The sequence below is a fragment of the Dipodomys merriami genome, unplaced genomic scaffold, assembly GCF_024711535.1.
Source record: "Dipodomys merriami isolate MVZ:Mamm:240054 unplaced genomic scaffold, mDipMer1.0.p SCAF_33, whole genome shotgun sequence".
NCBI classification, from domain to species: Eukaryota; Metazoa; Chordata; class Mammalia; order Rodentia; family Heteromyidae; genus Dipodomys; species Dipodomys merriami.
In genome coordinates, this window is record NW_027204826.1 from 5,030,105 (window position 1) to 5,043,160 (window position 13,056).

General features: G+C 53.5%; 1 protein-coding gene across 1 annotated transcript in view; it reads right to left on the bottom strand.

The window, feature by feature from the left end:
• LOC138842142 (thrombospondin type-1 domain-containing protein 4-like) overlaps positions 1-3,967 on the bottom strand; it is a 38,652-nt gene extending 34,685 nt beyond the window's left edge. The window contains exon 1 of the mRNA XM_070043379.1: positions 3,891-3,967. The gene's annotated coding sequence lies outside the window, so the exon portion shown is untranslated. The remainder of the gene's footprint in view (positions 1-3,890) is intronic.
• Between the last annotated feature and the right edge of the window lie 9,089 nt (positions 3,968-13,056).

Below are 13,056 nucleotides of genomic sequence, written 5' to 3' on the forward strand. Positions count from 1 at the left end.
GGCCCATTCCCAGCCCACCTGAGCCCCAGCCGGCCCTTCATTTCCCCTGGCAGGAGATGAGATGAGGTGCCCATTAATCACTCAGCACTTTGGTCCTCCCCGCTGGCCAGGCCTCCGGGCAGTCGGCCAAGCGGCCGGCCGGGTGGGGCAAGCGCCACGCTGCCCACGGGGTGGGCCGTGGGCTCCCTATGCCAGCCTTCCGGAACACGATGCATGCGGGGGCATGAGCCCGGAGCGGGGCTCAGGAAACACCGGCCCAGAAGAGCTCCGGGAGAAGATGGTTCTGGAAAAAGAACAAGAGATCCACAGAGCCACCACCCTGGCAGGAAGACTGAGGGAAAGGGCCGCCCACCTGTGACCTGGGTTCCCCACTTTGGAGATCCAAAGCAGGGACTGGAAAGCAGAGAGAGAGAGAAGAGGAATGCTGGTTGGACCCTTAAGATGGCACAGCTCGGCGTGTCCATGCACTGAATATGGGGTACTAACACTCCGCCCCTCAGCCACAGCCCCCAATCTGAGGGGGCTGTTACCTATTCCTGGTAATACACAGGAAGCACCAACAGTCTACCAGGGCAGATCAGCCACAGAACAGATGAGAAATTAGGCCTGGTGCTGAGTACCCACTCAGCTGGAACACCCCAGCAGCCCTCCAGGTGCTGGCTACCCCCTGGGTTATACAGGGGGAAACTGAGGAAGAACTGATGAATAATGGTGAATCTGCCGATGGCCACACCCCACTGAGCCCTAAAGTGGGGCGCTCCAGCCCACTTCTCAAACCCTCCCTAACCCACTGGTAACTTGGGTTTCTCCCAACCAACACCCCCTAATCTTTCTCCCTTCGAATGAGTTTGAACCTTAACAGAAATGCCCGGTAAGATTGAGGAGGCTCAGAGGCCTGCGTAGTGGGGTGGGGGGAGAGGAGGCACAGTTTTGCTTTTAGGACCCTTCCAAGAAAGACTCTTTTGACCAGGAAAAAGGGGGAGAGGGCCCTCGTGGCCTCCGGCAGAATTATCACTGCTTAGCCTTTACAGTCGAGGTTAAGGCCGCTGTTAAAGCTGCAGATTTATCCCAGTGGGGCAGTGAACCTCTAATCCCAGCATTCTGAAAGGCGGAGGCAGGAAGATCACAGGTTCAGGGCCAGCCTGGGTTACCTATTGAGATGGATGGAATCAAGCAAGCAAGCAAGCAAGCAAGCAAGTGCTGTGTTGGCTTCAGTCAGCGGCCTAGCCACCAGAGGCCGTGGTCTCCAGGCCTGGATATGCAGAGGGAGCATCTGAGGAGGGTCTGAAATGCTGCTTCTCAGGCACTGTGCAACATCGCATTGCTGCGGGGAGGGGGTCACCAGAATGCGGGCTTGGGCAGGGGTGAGGCAGGCTGAGGCTGCACTGCTCATGAAGGGGGAGGGGAAGGAGGGAGGGGAGGGGAGATGGGAAGTTCTAAGAAGAAATGTGAACTCTGCTCTCATAAAGCCAACTTGAAGGAGAGAGCATCTTAAAGACCGGGGTGAAGGCTAGTCATATTCAACCACACTGCCAGGCCTATTCTTCTCCCTGAACTCCTCCTTGGACTGCAAAACCCAGCTCTAACTGTCCCATTCCTGCCATGAGATCACTTTCTCCTTTGTTTGTGTTTTCTTGAAGTTTCACACACACACACACACACACACACACACACACACACACACACACACACACACACACCTTGCTGCCTTGTGTCTCCCTTGGGTGGTTATCATACACTAACCTGCCAGCTCCTGGAGCCCTCCAGCTCTGCCTTGCTGTGGGGTAAGCCCCAGACCACAGTGCCACAGCTACAGCCCATACTGCTAAAGCCGCACAGCACATCGCCCTAGAACCCCCAGCACTCCGCAGTGATAGAGCCCTTGGGACCCAATGATAGAGCCTCCACAAACAACACAAGTCCCTGGCACAGAGCAATGCTAGAGCCCCTGGCATGCAGCAATGATAGAGCCCATGGTACACAGCAATAGAACCCACAGCCCAAGTGCTAGAGCCCCTTGGCACACAGCAATGGAGCCTCCAGCAAACGGCAATGATAGAGCCCCTGGCACATAGCAATGATAGAGCCCCTGGCACACAGAAGTGGAGGCTCCAGCACACAACAAAGATGCAGTCCTTGGCATACAGCAATAGAGCCCACCACCCACGGTGCTAGAGCTCCCAGCACCCAATGATAGAGCCCCAGGCACAAAGCAATGATAGAGCCTGTGGCATAGTGATAAAGCCCTTGGCTCACAGCAACAGAACCCCCAGCTAGAATCCCTAAGTGTGATAGAGCACCTAGCCCACGGCGATAGAACCCCTAACCGATGATAGAGCCCCTGGCATACAGTGATGATAGAAGTCCTTGGTACACAGTGCTAGAGCCCCCAGCATGCAGGTGATGATAGAGCCCTTGGCCCACAGTGATAGAGCCCCTGGCACATAGTGCTAGAGCCGCTTTCATGCAGCGGCTGCACAGGAATATCTGCTGGATACACACGGGAAGGAAGTGTGTACGGAGTGACCATCGTGATCTCTTGCAAGGAACGAAGCTGGTGAAATCAGCGTTTCAGGAATATTAATCTGTCAGCATGGAAGAAGATGGATGAAAATGAACACAGCAGCCTGTGGCTGGGATTCAAGAGAGGAGATGATGACTGGAGTCTGGACACGGTTAAAGGTGGGGCAGGGGGAAATCACTGCCGCAGATTGCAGAGGAATGTGGAGGGGGCTCTGGGATGGATGGAGAGATAGAATAAATAAACATAGGGGACGGGAGAGGGGTTGGTGTGGGGGCACCGGAACATGGAGGGCAGAGGGCAGGGCAGTGCCAGGCTCCACAGCCACAACAAGCCTTTCTAGGCAGAACCAGCGCCACCACCACCCCCTAACAGCCCGCAGCCAGCAGCCAGGAGACTGAAGACCGGAGAGGCCCGGGTGCCTAGCCCAGCCCAGGGTCGGGCCAGGAGGGCAGGCTGCACACCCCGGCCCAGCCTGGTGCCTAGAGACCTAACTCCCTGCTCCTCTCCACACACACACACACACACACACACACACACACACACACACACACACACACACACACACACACACACTCCAGTCCTCGAATTGATTGCATGGCTAAGCATCTGGGTTTCCGAAGGAATTCCACCACGGTGCCAGGCCAAGTCCAGGCAAGTGTGCATGCGAGTGCATACGAGTGTGTCTGAATCCTTTCACGCGTGTGCGGGTCCCAGGGCTGGAACTCATGCTGGGGCCTGGGTGCTGGAACTTAGAGCCTGTTCCACTCAAGAAGGCCTGGCTCTGTGTGCGTGCCTGTGTGTGAGCACATGTGTGTGCGTGTGTGCATGCGTGTGTGCGCACGCGTGTGTGCGCACGCGTGTGTGTGCGTGTGTGCATGCGTGTGCGCGCGCCCGTGTGTGTGCATGCGCGCGCGTGTGTGTGTGTGCATGCGTGTGTGATTCACTGGAGAGAAGGAGCTCATGGATTTCCCCGCCATCCCCAGACCTCAGCCGGGTGTGGAGGCCGCGCCGCCCCGCCGGCCCCGGCCCCGCGCCTCGGATTCCCGCGGGCCGAGCGGTGTCAACGTGGAGCGGCGGCGGCGCGGGGTTCAAACCTGAGCCGCTCACCGCACGCGCCTCTGGGGAAGGGCGGGGATCGGGGCGGGGGGATCGGGGCGGGGGTCGGGGCCGGGGTCCCGGGGGCCGGGGTCCCGGGGCCGCGCGGGGCTGCAGGACTCCGGACCCCGGGCCCGCCCGGGACCCCAAGCCCGGGTCGGCGGAGCGGCGCCGAGGACGCCGGGGCGGGGAGGGAGGAGGGGGCGCGGGCCCCCCGGGTCCCCGGTCCCCGGTCCCGAACCCCCCCCCCGCCCCCCGCTCCCGCGCTCACCTGGCGCCCGCGTCCCGCCGGCCCCGAGCCGCCGCATGGACGGCGCCGCCGCGCCCGGTCCGCGTCGGGCTGGCGCCGGCCACGGCTCCCGGCCCGTACCGAGAGAAGAGCGGGTCCGCTCGGGCCCTGCGGCTCCCCCCCCCCCCCCGCCCTCCTCCCGCCCTCCCCGGTCCTCCGGTCCCCCGTCCCGCCCCGCTCCCGCTCGGCTCCCCGCCCCGCGCTGCCCCCGCGGGCACCGCGCCGCGCCGCCGCCCCCTGGCGGGCGCCGCGGGAACCACAGGCCCCGTGCGGCCCTGAGACGGGGCGGGAACTCCAGGATGGGAGCAGGGGGAAGGGCCCCGTGTCACCCCATTCACTGCCCCACAAACTCAAACAATCACGCAGTCACACACCCAGTCATACACACGCACAGTCACACGCAGACATAGCCATACATGCACACAGTCACACGAAGACACACACAGAGCCATACATGCACACAGCCACGCGCAGACACAGCCATACATGCTCACAGTCACACGAAGACACACACAGAGCCATACATGCACACAGTCACACGCAGACACACACAGAGCCATACATGCACACAGTCACATGCAGACACAGCCATACATGCACACAGTCACACGAAGACACAGCCATACACGCACACAGCCACACGCAGACACACAGAGCCATACACGCACAGTCACACGCAGACACAGCCATACATGCACACAGTCACACGCAGACACAGCCATACATGCACACAGTCACACGCAGACACAGCCATACACGCACACAGTCACACACAGACACAGCCATACACGCACACAGCCACACGCAGACACACAGAGCCATACACGCAGAAAGTCACATGCAGACACACATAGCCATACATGCACAAAGTCACATGCAGACACACACAGCCATACACACGCAAAGTCACATGCAGACACACAAAGCCATACATGCACAAAGTCACATGCAGACACACACAGCCATACACACGCAAAGTCACATGCAGACACACACAGCCATACATGCACAAAGTCACACGCAGACACACACAGCCATACATGCACAGTCACACGCAGACACACACAGATCCATACACACACAAAGTCACATGCAGACACACATAGCCATACATGCACAAAGTCACATGCAGACACACACAGCCATACATGCACACAGTCACATGCAGACACAGCCATACACGCACAGTCACACGCAGACACAGCCATACACGCACACAGTCACACGCAGACACAGCCATACACACACAAAGTCACACGCAGACACAGCCATACATGCACACAGTCACATGTAGACACACAGAGCCATACATGCACACAGTCACACGCAGACACAGCCATATGTGCACAAAGTCACACGCAGACACAGCCATACATGCACACAGTCACACGCAGACACAGCCATACACGCACAGTCACACGCAGACACAGCCATACATGCACAGTCACACGCAGACACAGCCATACACGCACAGTCACACGCAGACACAGCCATACACGCACAGTCACACGCAGACACAGCCATACACGCACACAGTCACACGCAGACACAGCCATACACACACAAAGTCACACGCAGACACAGCCATACACGCACACAGTCACACGCAGACACAGCCATACACACACAAAGTCACACGCAGACACAGCCATACATGCACAGTCACACGCAGACACACAGAGGCATACACGCACAAAGTCACACGCAGACACACACAGAGCCATACATGCACAGTCACACGCAGACACACACAGCCATACATGCACAAAGTCACACGCAGACACACACAGCCATACATGCACAGTCACACACACACACACAGATCCATACACGCACAGTCACATGCAGACACACATAGCCATACATGCACAAAGTCACATGCAGACACACACAGCCATACATGCACACAGTCACATGCAGACACACACACACAGCCATACATGCACACAGTCACACACACAGCCATACACAGTCACACATAGCCATACATGCACACAGTCACAGGCATACACACACATTCATACACACAGACTCACACAGCCTCAATGCCTGCAGGAGGGAAGAGAATCCTATCCCCCTCCCCCCCCCAGGGTCCAGCAGCCCTGCAGAGCTTTGTCCTATCCAGGGCAGTATATTGTTCAGATTTAATAAAAGCGTGCGAGACAGGCAATCGAAATAGGTCCTGCAGCTCTGAGAACTTCATGTCCCAAAGATGGCCAGACCCTAATCAATCCACTAGTTGGTGGTGGGAAGTTACCGGGCCCCCATTTCTTGATTCCTAATCTGGACTAAGCACTGGAAATCCAGATACAGGTGTGGGGCCAGGGAAGTGACCTTGAGAACCCCATCCCCTTTACTAAGAGGGCAGGGTGACCTTGGAACCTGGGTGAGTTCCAGGGACTTATGCGGTAAGTGGACCTCAGGACGTGCCTGTGGGATGAGTCTGTGGGCTGAGTTTATGGGGTACTGAGGGTGGTGGTAGAATATGAGTCCCTGCCCCCTTGCTGGGCACCAGAGATGGGTAAGGGAAGCCAGGGGGGCAGAAAAGAGCAACAGGACAGATAAGAGGGAGGCTGAAGGGGAAAGGGAAGCCCAAAGGAGTGAGGAGCAACTGTGAACGGGAAAGCAGACAGACAGCAGCCAGTGCCCACAGATTTTGCTGGCTCCACTGGGCCAAGCTAATTCCTCACCCACCAGATAGGTTTCAAGGGGAGGCACCTGTAGCAGGATGAATTCTGAGTGGATCCGGGAAATCTAACAGATCTTGTCGATCCTGATCACTTTAAACCATTTAACACTGACCAAAATTGTAGGAATTCTGGCTGGGCACCAGTGGCTCACAGCTGTCATCCAGCTACTCAGGGGGCTGAGATCTGAGGATCAGAATTTGAAGCCAGCCAGGGCAGGAAAGCCCATGAAACTCTTATCTTCACTAAACTACTGAAAGAAAAAAGAAAAAACAATAGCTGAAAGTGGAGCTGTGGCTCAAAAGTTCAGGGACAGTGCTGCTCAGGTCCTGAGTTCAAGCCCCAGGACTGGCACAAGCCCGTGTGTGCGCGCGCGCGCACACACACACACACACACACACACACACACACACACACACACTTTCCCTTGCTTGCTTCCTGAACCCAATCAATTCTAGGTTGTTGACTTACAGCCTGAGTCCATGCTTCTGCTCAGGGCTGGCTCTCATTTGATCTGGTAACCCATAACTACATGAGAGGTAAGTCACCTGCAGCCAGAATGGATGCTTCTAGATGAAATTCCCACATGGGGTCCTGGAGTACGTGGCACATTTCAGCTCAGCTCATTTTCTCCCCTGCCTCAAGTCTGTCTACTCTCTGTCTTACTTTCTGTCTCTGTCTCTCTCGTCTCTGTCTCTCTGTTTCTGTTTCTCTCTCTCCTCTCGACATGCCAGGTCAAAGGAGAAAGGAGAGTTCCTGCTACCTTGGTACAATCCAACTCTGACAACTCCAGATTCCATGTGATGCCTCATTTCCTCCCCCTGTGTACCGACCACAACCGGTCTACAGTGACTTCTGTCCAGACTCCCAGCTGAGGACAGAGGGGCATAAGTCCATCAGAAGTGCCCTGCCCTCCAGACAGAGCCTGCCTGTCCCTCACCCATCCATCCAACAGCACTTAGAAAGCCAACTGCACACACCCAGGGAGAATGAGGGGACAGACAGACTCTGATGTCCTTGGCCTAGTGGAGGCTGAGGATGAACGGCCTGTAGGCTTCCAGGTGTCCAGAACTCAGATCTCAAGAGAAAGGAAGTCGAGATATGGGGCAGGGATGGCTGGGGTCCACTGGGCAGAGCCTCAGCAGGACGCTCAACCATCAGAGCCACAAAGGCACGCCAGAAGCTGCAGAGCTGCAGGGTAGAGCAGGGCCCAGAGGCCCCCACCCCACCCCGCCATCCCCGATGCCTGCACTGGGCGCTTTGATGACACCTCCAGAAGCATTTTGTTCTTGGCTGAGAAAGCTGAACTGTGCAGAGCCTTTCAAGGCAAAATCCTTTGCAGGTCAATAATGCACCTGGCCATTTTTATGGACCAGAGGAAGCCTCTGAAGCAGTTGAAGCGAGGACTACCATGATCAGATTTGTGTTTTCACAGGCAGACAGAGAGACAGACAGACAGACAGACAGACACACAGACACACAGACTGACAGACACACGGATAGAGCTTTGCCCGCCACTCAGCCTTCAGGAAAGTCCATGAGATTCTTATCTCCAATAAACCTAGAAAAGGCTGGAAGTGGCACTGTGGCTCAAATGGTAGAGCACTAACCTTGAGCACAAAGAGCTCAGGAACAGAGCCCAGGCCATGACTTCAAGCCCCAGGACTAGAAAAAAAAAAAAGCCAGTTCATGTACCCCAGTGTCCCAAGCTGAACTCCACAGTTTCGGAATAAAGTGGATTTCAAATAAAACTGAGAAGTCAATTTTCCATCCACCCACTATCGGCTATTGGCTGAACTAAGATCAGATAACTTAAAGGTATATGTAGAGAAATGGGCATTTTCTCCCTCCAATTGGGTCAGCAATCTAAACTCACTTGAAATGCAATGATGCATCTATACAGGAAAAACAAATGCACAGAAAGAGAAAAAGATAAACCGCGTGAACACGAATGGACCTGCCATCTGCCTCATGAGGCCGCTTCAGGACCATGAAGGTAGGAGGCCTTGCAGGGGGAAAAATATTGGTTCACAGAGCACCCAGCACCCCTGAAGGAACACGTGCCCAGCAACACAACCCAAGAGTTCATAACCCCAAATCTCAGTAGAGGCATGGCTCAAGAGATATAGCACCAGCCTTGAGCAAAAAAGCCAAGCAGAAGCACAAGAGTGCTGAGTTCAAGCCCCAGTTACAGGAAACACACAACACACACACACACACACACACACACACACACACACACACACACACACACACACACACACTTCAGAAACCTTAATAAAAAAAAAAAAAAGAATCAATTAATGCCCAAGAGTTCATAAGGTAGTATAAATCAACAGAAAATCACCTAAATAATTATAGACCATTGTCCATCAACTGAATCCAGATGATGTGTACAGATCACACCCCCACAGCAGGATCTCCATACCTATCAAGTGGACAATGGGGGGCTTCTGGCACAAAGCAACCCCTCCCCCCACCCCCAGCAGCAAGGGATAGAGGGATAGAGACAAGCAGGTGGGCGGGCAGAGCTGCTGACAGGCCTCAGATTTCTTTACCTTCACCTTGCCAGACTCCTGAAGGTCACAGTGTGTGGCCAGGGACAGAACAAACTTGATCCACACAGAGTTGTTTAAACAAGTTTGATCTGATTAGATCTGAACTGTAGGCTGATAGTTCTGGTTTTCAAACACAAAGTCCAATATTTTTCTTTCTGCCCAAAGAATATAGGTGTGTCAAATATATGTAGCCAGATGCCAGTGGCTCCACCTGTCATCCTAGCTACTCAGAAGGCTGAGATCTGAGGACTGAGGTTCAAAGCCAACCCAGGCAGAAAAGGCTGAGAGACTCTTATCTCTAATTAATCACACAGAAAAGCTGGAAGTGAAGCTGTGGCTCAAGTGGTAGAGCACTAGCCTTGAGTAAAAGATCAGGAATAGCATCCAAGCCCTGAGCTCATGCCCTAGGACCAGAAAAATACATAAAATATATGGATATGTATGTTTCATATAATATATAATTCTGTACACAAAGTATCTATGATGTAAAATACATTGTATATTTTATGTCATATTGATTGTATATTTATATGTGTTACACATACGTTACATAATAGGTATTCATATGTTATTTTGTAATACGTATTAGATACATGTTTATATATTATAGGTTTATGTCAGATATTGTATATTTTATATATGTTACATATGTTGTATCTGTCTGTCTGTCTCACTCTGCCTCTCTCTGTGTCTGACCTTCTGTCTGTCTCAGTCTCTCTCTCCCTTTCATCTTAATCCCTGTACCAGTCCCCTGCTCCCTACCTGTGCTGGTCCATTAGGGGTGTAGGTCTGAAGTCTAGAGCCCCACCCTATGGGCTTTCCTGGGCTGCAGTTTCTCTCCAGGTCTTGAGTCCTGATTGGCTGTCTGGGGGACGTCACCAAGGCCACAGAACAGAACCCCGACTCTGCACTATGAACTTGTGAGAGGGAGGATATAACAAGAAAACATGGGTTGGAAAACAGGACAGCCGGTAGGGGTGTGGCCAACAGGACAGGCAAAGGGGCGTGGTCAGTCAGAGAGAGACAGACAGGGTGTGTCCATCCAGGGAAAACCAGAAAGGGGTATGGCCTGCAGGACAGCAAGAAAGGGATATGGCCAGCCAGGAATAGCCAGGAGGGGGAGTGGCCATTCAAGGACAGTCATGAGGGGGCGTGGCCACCCAAGAAAAGCCAGAAAGAGGCAGGACCAGTCCAGCAGGTGCTCAAACTACAGAACTGTGGACTCAGCCTCCACTGAGTCCAGCTGAGATTCTGCAGTCAGTTTTCTGCACTCTCCCTGGGGTTGGTGCCCTGCCTGGACACCCACCTTTGTCAGGTCGGTGGTGCCAGACTTGACTACAGGGCAGGTGTGTGTGTGTGGGACTCCTGGCCTCCAGCCTCTGGCTATATTTTCATTCCAGCTTTGGATGAAAGATCCTTATTGGTCCCTGTGAGCCCACCTAGACCCTAGTGAGCACTGGATGCTTAGACGTATTGCAAGAGCTGGGCTGCTGAGTGCGTGCAGCAGAATTCCCTTATTCACTGGGGGCCTTACCTTCCAACACAACTGGGAAATGATTGGGGGTTCTCTGGAACCTGTGTTAAGTTTTAGGGGAGTCTTTTTTTTTAACTTTTGCTGTTCACTAAAGCTTTAGTCTGCAGGACAGCAGATTTGCCCACAGCATCTGCTCCAACTGCCTTGTTTTACGTGAAAGGAAACGGCCAGGGTGACTTTCATCGCGGGCATGATGGATTGCAAATAACCACTGGGCACAGCTCTTTGGAGGGCCGCGAGGTGAGGCGGGCTGTGACTCCCGAGCCACACTCACTGGAGAAATGGCACGGAACAGCAAATCTCTACAGAGTGCAGAGGAGTGGGGCCTTGCTGGGGCTCTCTGTGAGCAGACCATGGCCTTCCCAGTCTCTTCCCTCCCTGGAGACCTCTGAAGCCATGATCTATCTCTAGTGTTTTTCTCTGGGGCTCTGGCCACTGGGATTTGTGTGTGTGTGTGTGTGTGTGTGTGTGTGTGTGTGTGTGTGTGTGTGTGTGTGTGTGTGTGTGTGTGTGTGTGTGCTGGTCCTGGGCTTGAACTCTGAGCCTGGGTGCTGTCCCTGAGCTTTTTCACTCAAGGCTAACACTCTACCACTTTGAGCCACAGTACCACTTCCTGGTGGTTCACTGGACATCAGAATTTCATGGACTTTCCTGCCTGGGCTGGCTTTGAACCATGATCCTCAGATCTCAGCCTCCTGAGTAGCTAGGATGACAGGTGTAAGCCATGGTGTCCAGGTGGGATTTCTTTTTTTGTTTGTTTGTTTTTTTTGGTCGGTCATGGGGCTTGAACTCTGGGCCTGGGTGCTGTCCCTCAGCTCTTCAGCTCAAGGCGAGCGCTCTACCACTTGAGCCACAACACCACTTCCGGTTTTCTGGTGGTTTATTGGAGATAGGAGTCTCACGGTCTCTCCTGCCCGGGCTGGCTTTCAACCGAGATCCTCAGATCTCAGCCTCCAAGTAGCTAGGATTACAGGCGTGAGCCACCAGCGCCCGGCCAGGTGGGATTTCATTAAATGAATCACCTGTCGCACAGGTGTTGTCTCCCCTCTGTATGGAGTGGGGACTGGACATGGCCCATGAAAGTACTCTACCCTGCAGTAGAGAACGTGGGGTTGCAGCTTGCAATTATTCTGGAAAAGGCACAACATCAATAGGTAGGGAAGCAAAGTCAAACCCTGCATGCAGGCCCAGTGGGTAAAGGACAGAAAATTGGCTTCACACAGTTTGGCGGGCAGTGCACACCTCGATTGGGCTAGAACTGACCCCGGGAGGGACTTCCGCATGGATCAGCAAGGTCTGTGTTGGGCCTGGCTGGGAAAGGGAAGCAAATGTCTCTTGACTTTTCTTTTCCCTTTGGATTTCATCTTCATTTTTCCCCAAGAATGATATGCATGCAATTTAGAAAGCCCACGAGTGCTTCCAGAAGCTCCTTTTTAATGCACACCAGCAGGCTAGCTTCATGTTCACGATAACTTGGGTTCAAGAGTGCTATAGAAATATTCAAGGCTGGAGATGATCCTGTGTGAAAAGCTACAGGGGACCGAGGGGCGAGGGGCGGGGGGGGGGCGGGGAGGAAGGCAGGGAGCTGTTGGTGCTAACAAAGATATTCTGCAAATAAAATAGAAACGTGCTTTTGTAACCCGCCCAGGGTGGCATGGGGTCAAAGGGCATGGCGTGATAAGCCCCATTCACCAGCCAGGCATGGGTTTACTGGTGGCATTGGTGGGGACGTGGGAAATGGCTGGAGGGCTGGTCACCAGAAATCATGTCTTACCTTCATTAATGGAGCCAGTGGCTAAAATGAGGGAGCAGGAAGCCTGCAAGGCCGCCACTAGGAGCCCCTCAGGGTGGATCTCACACCCTGAGGTTGGCCAGGAGAGGATCCTGTTCATTGTCATAACCGCCCCCCCGCCCAGCAAGTGAACCCCAGGAGTTCGAACCTGAGCCCAGCAGAGAAGAACAAAGTGTTTGCTTTCTCATTGTTTTTCAAGTGTCACTCGCTTTAGTTTTCTTCCTTCCTTAATGGTGGAACTGGAGTGGTTTCTCTGGAATCTTTTTTTATATATTTCCTCTCAGTATTATATTATCCGAAGACTTCAACGTTGCAAATATTGTTTTCATATTCATTTGGCTCAACTATTATTTTTACCTGCATTTGTTTGCACTATACACACACACATAATTTGTTTGTTTATTGAATTCCATTGTAGTTAGCGAAGGTACTTTGGAGTTGATCTGAGTTGAATGTTTTCAATTTAGGGAGGCTTGTTTAATATCTCAGAATTTCATATTCCCTGTGCACTGAGAAGGAATGCGTATTTCGATGTTGGGTGGGACAGACTATAAATATACATATACAAATGCTTTGA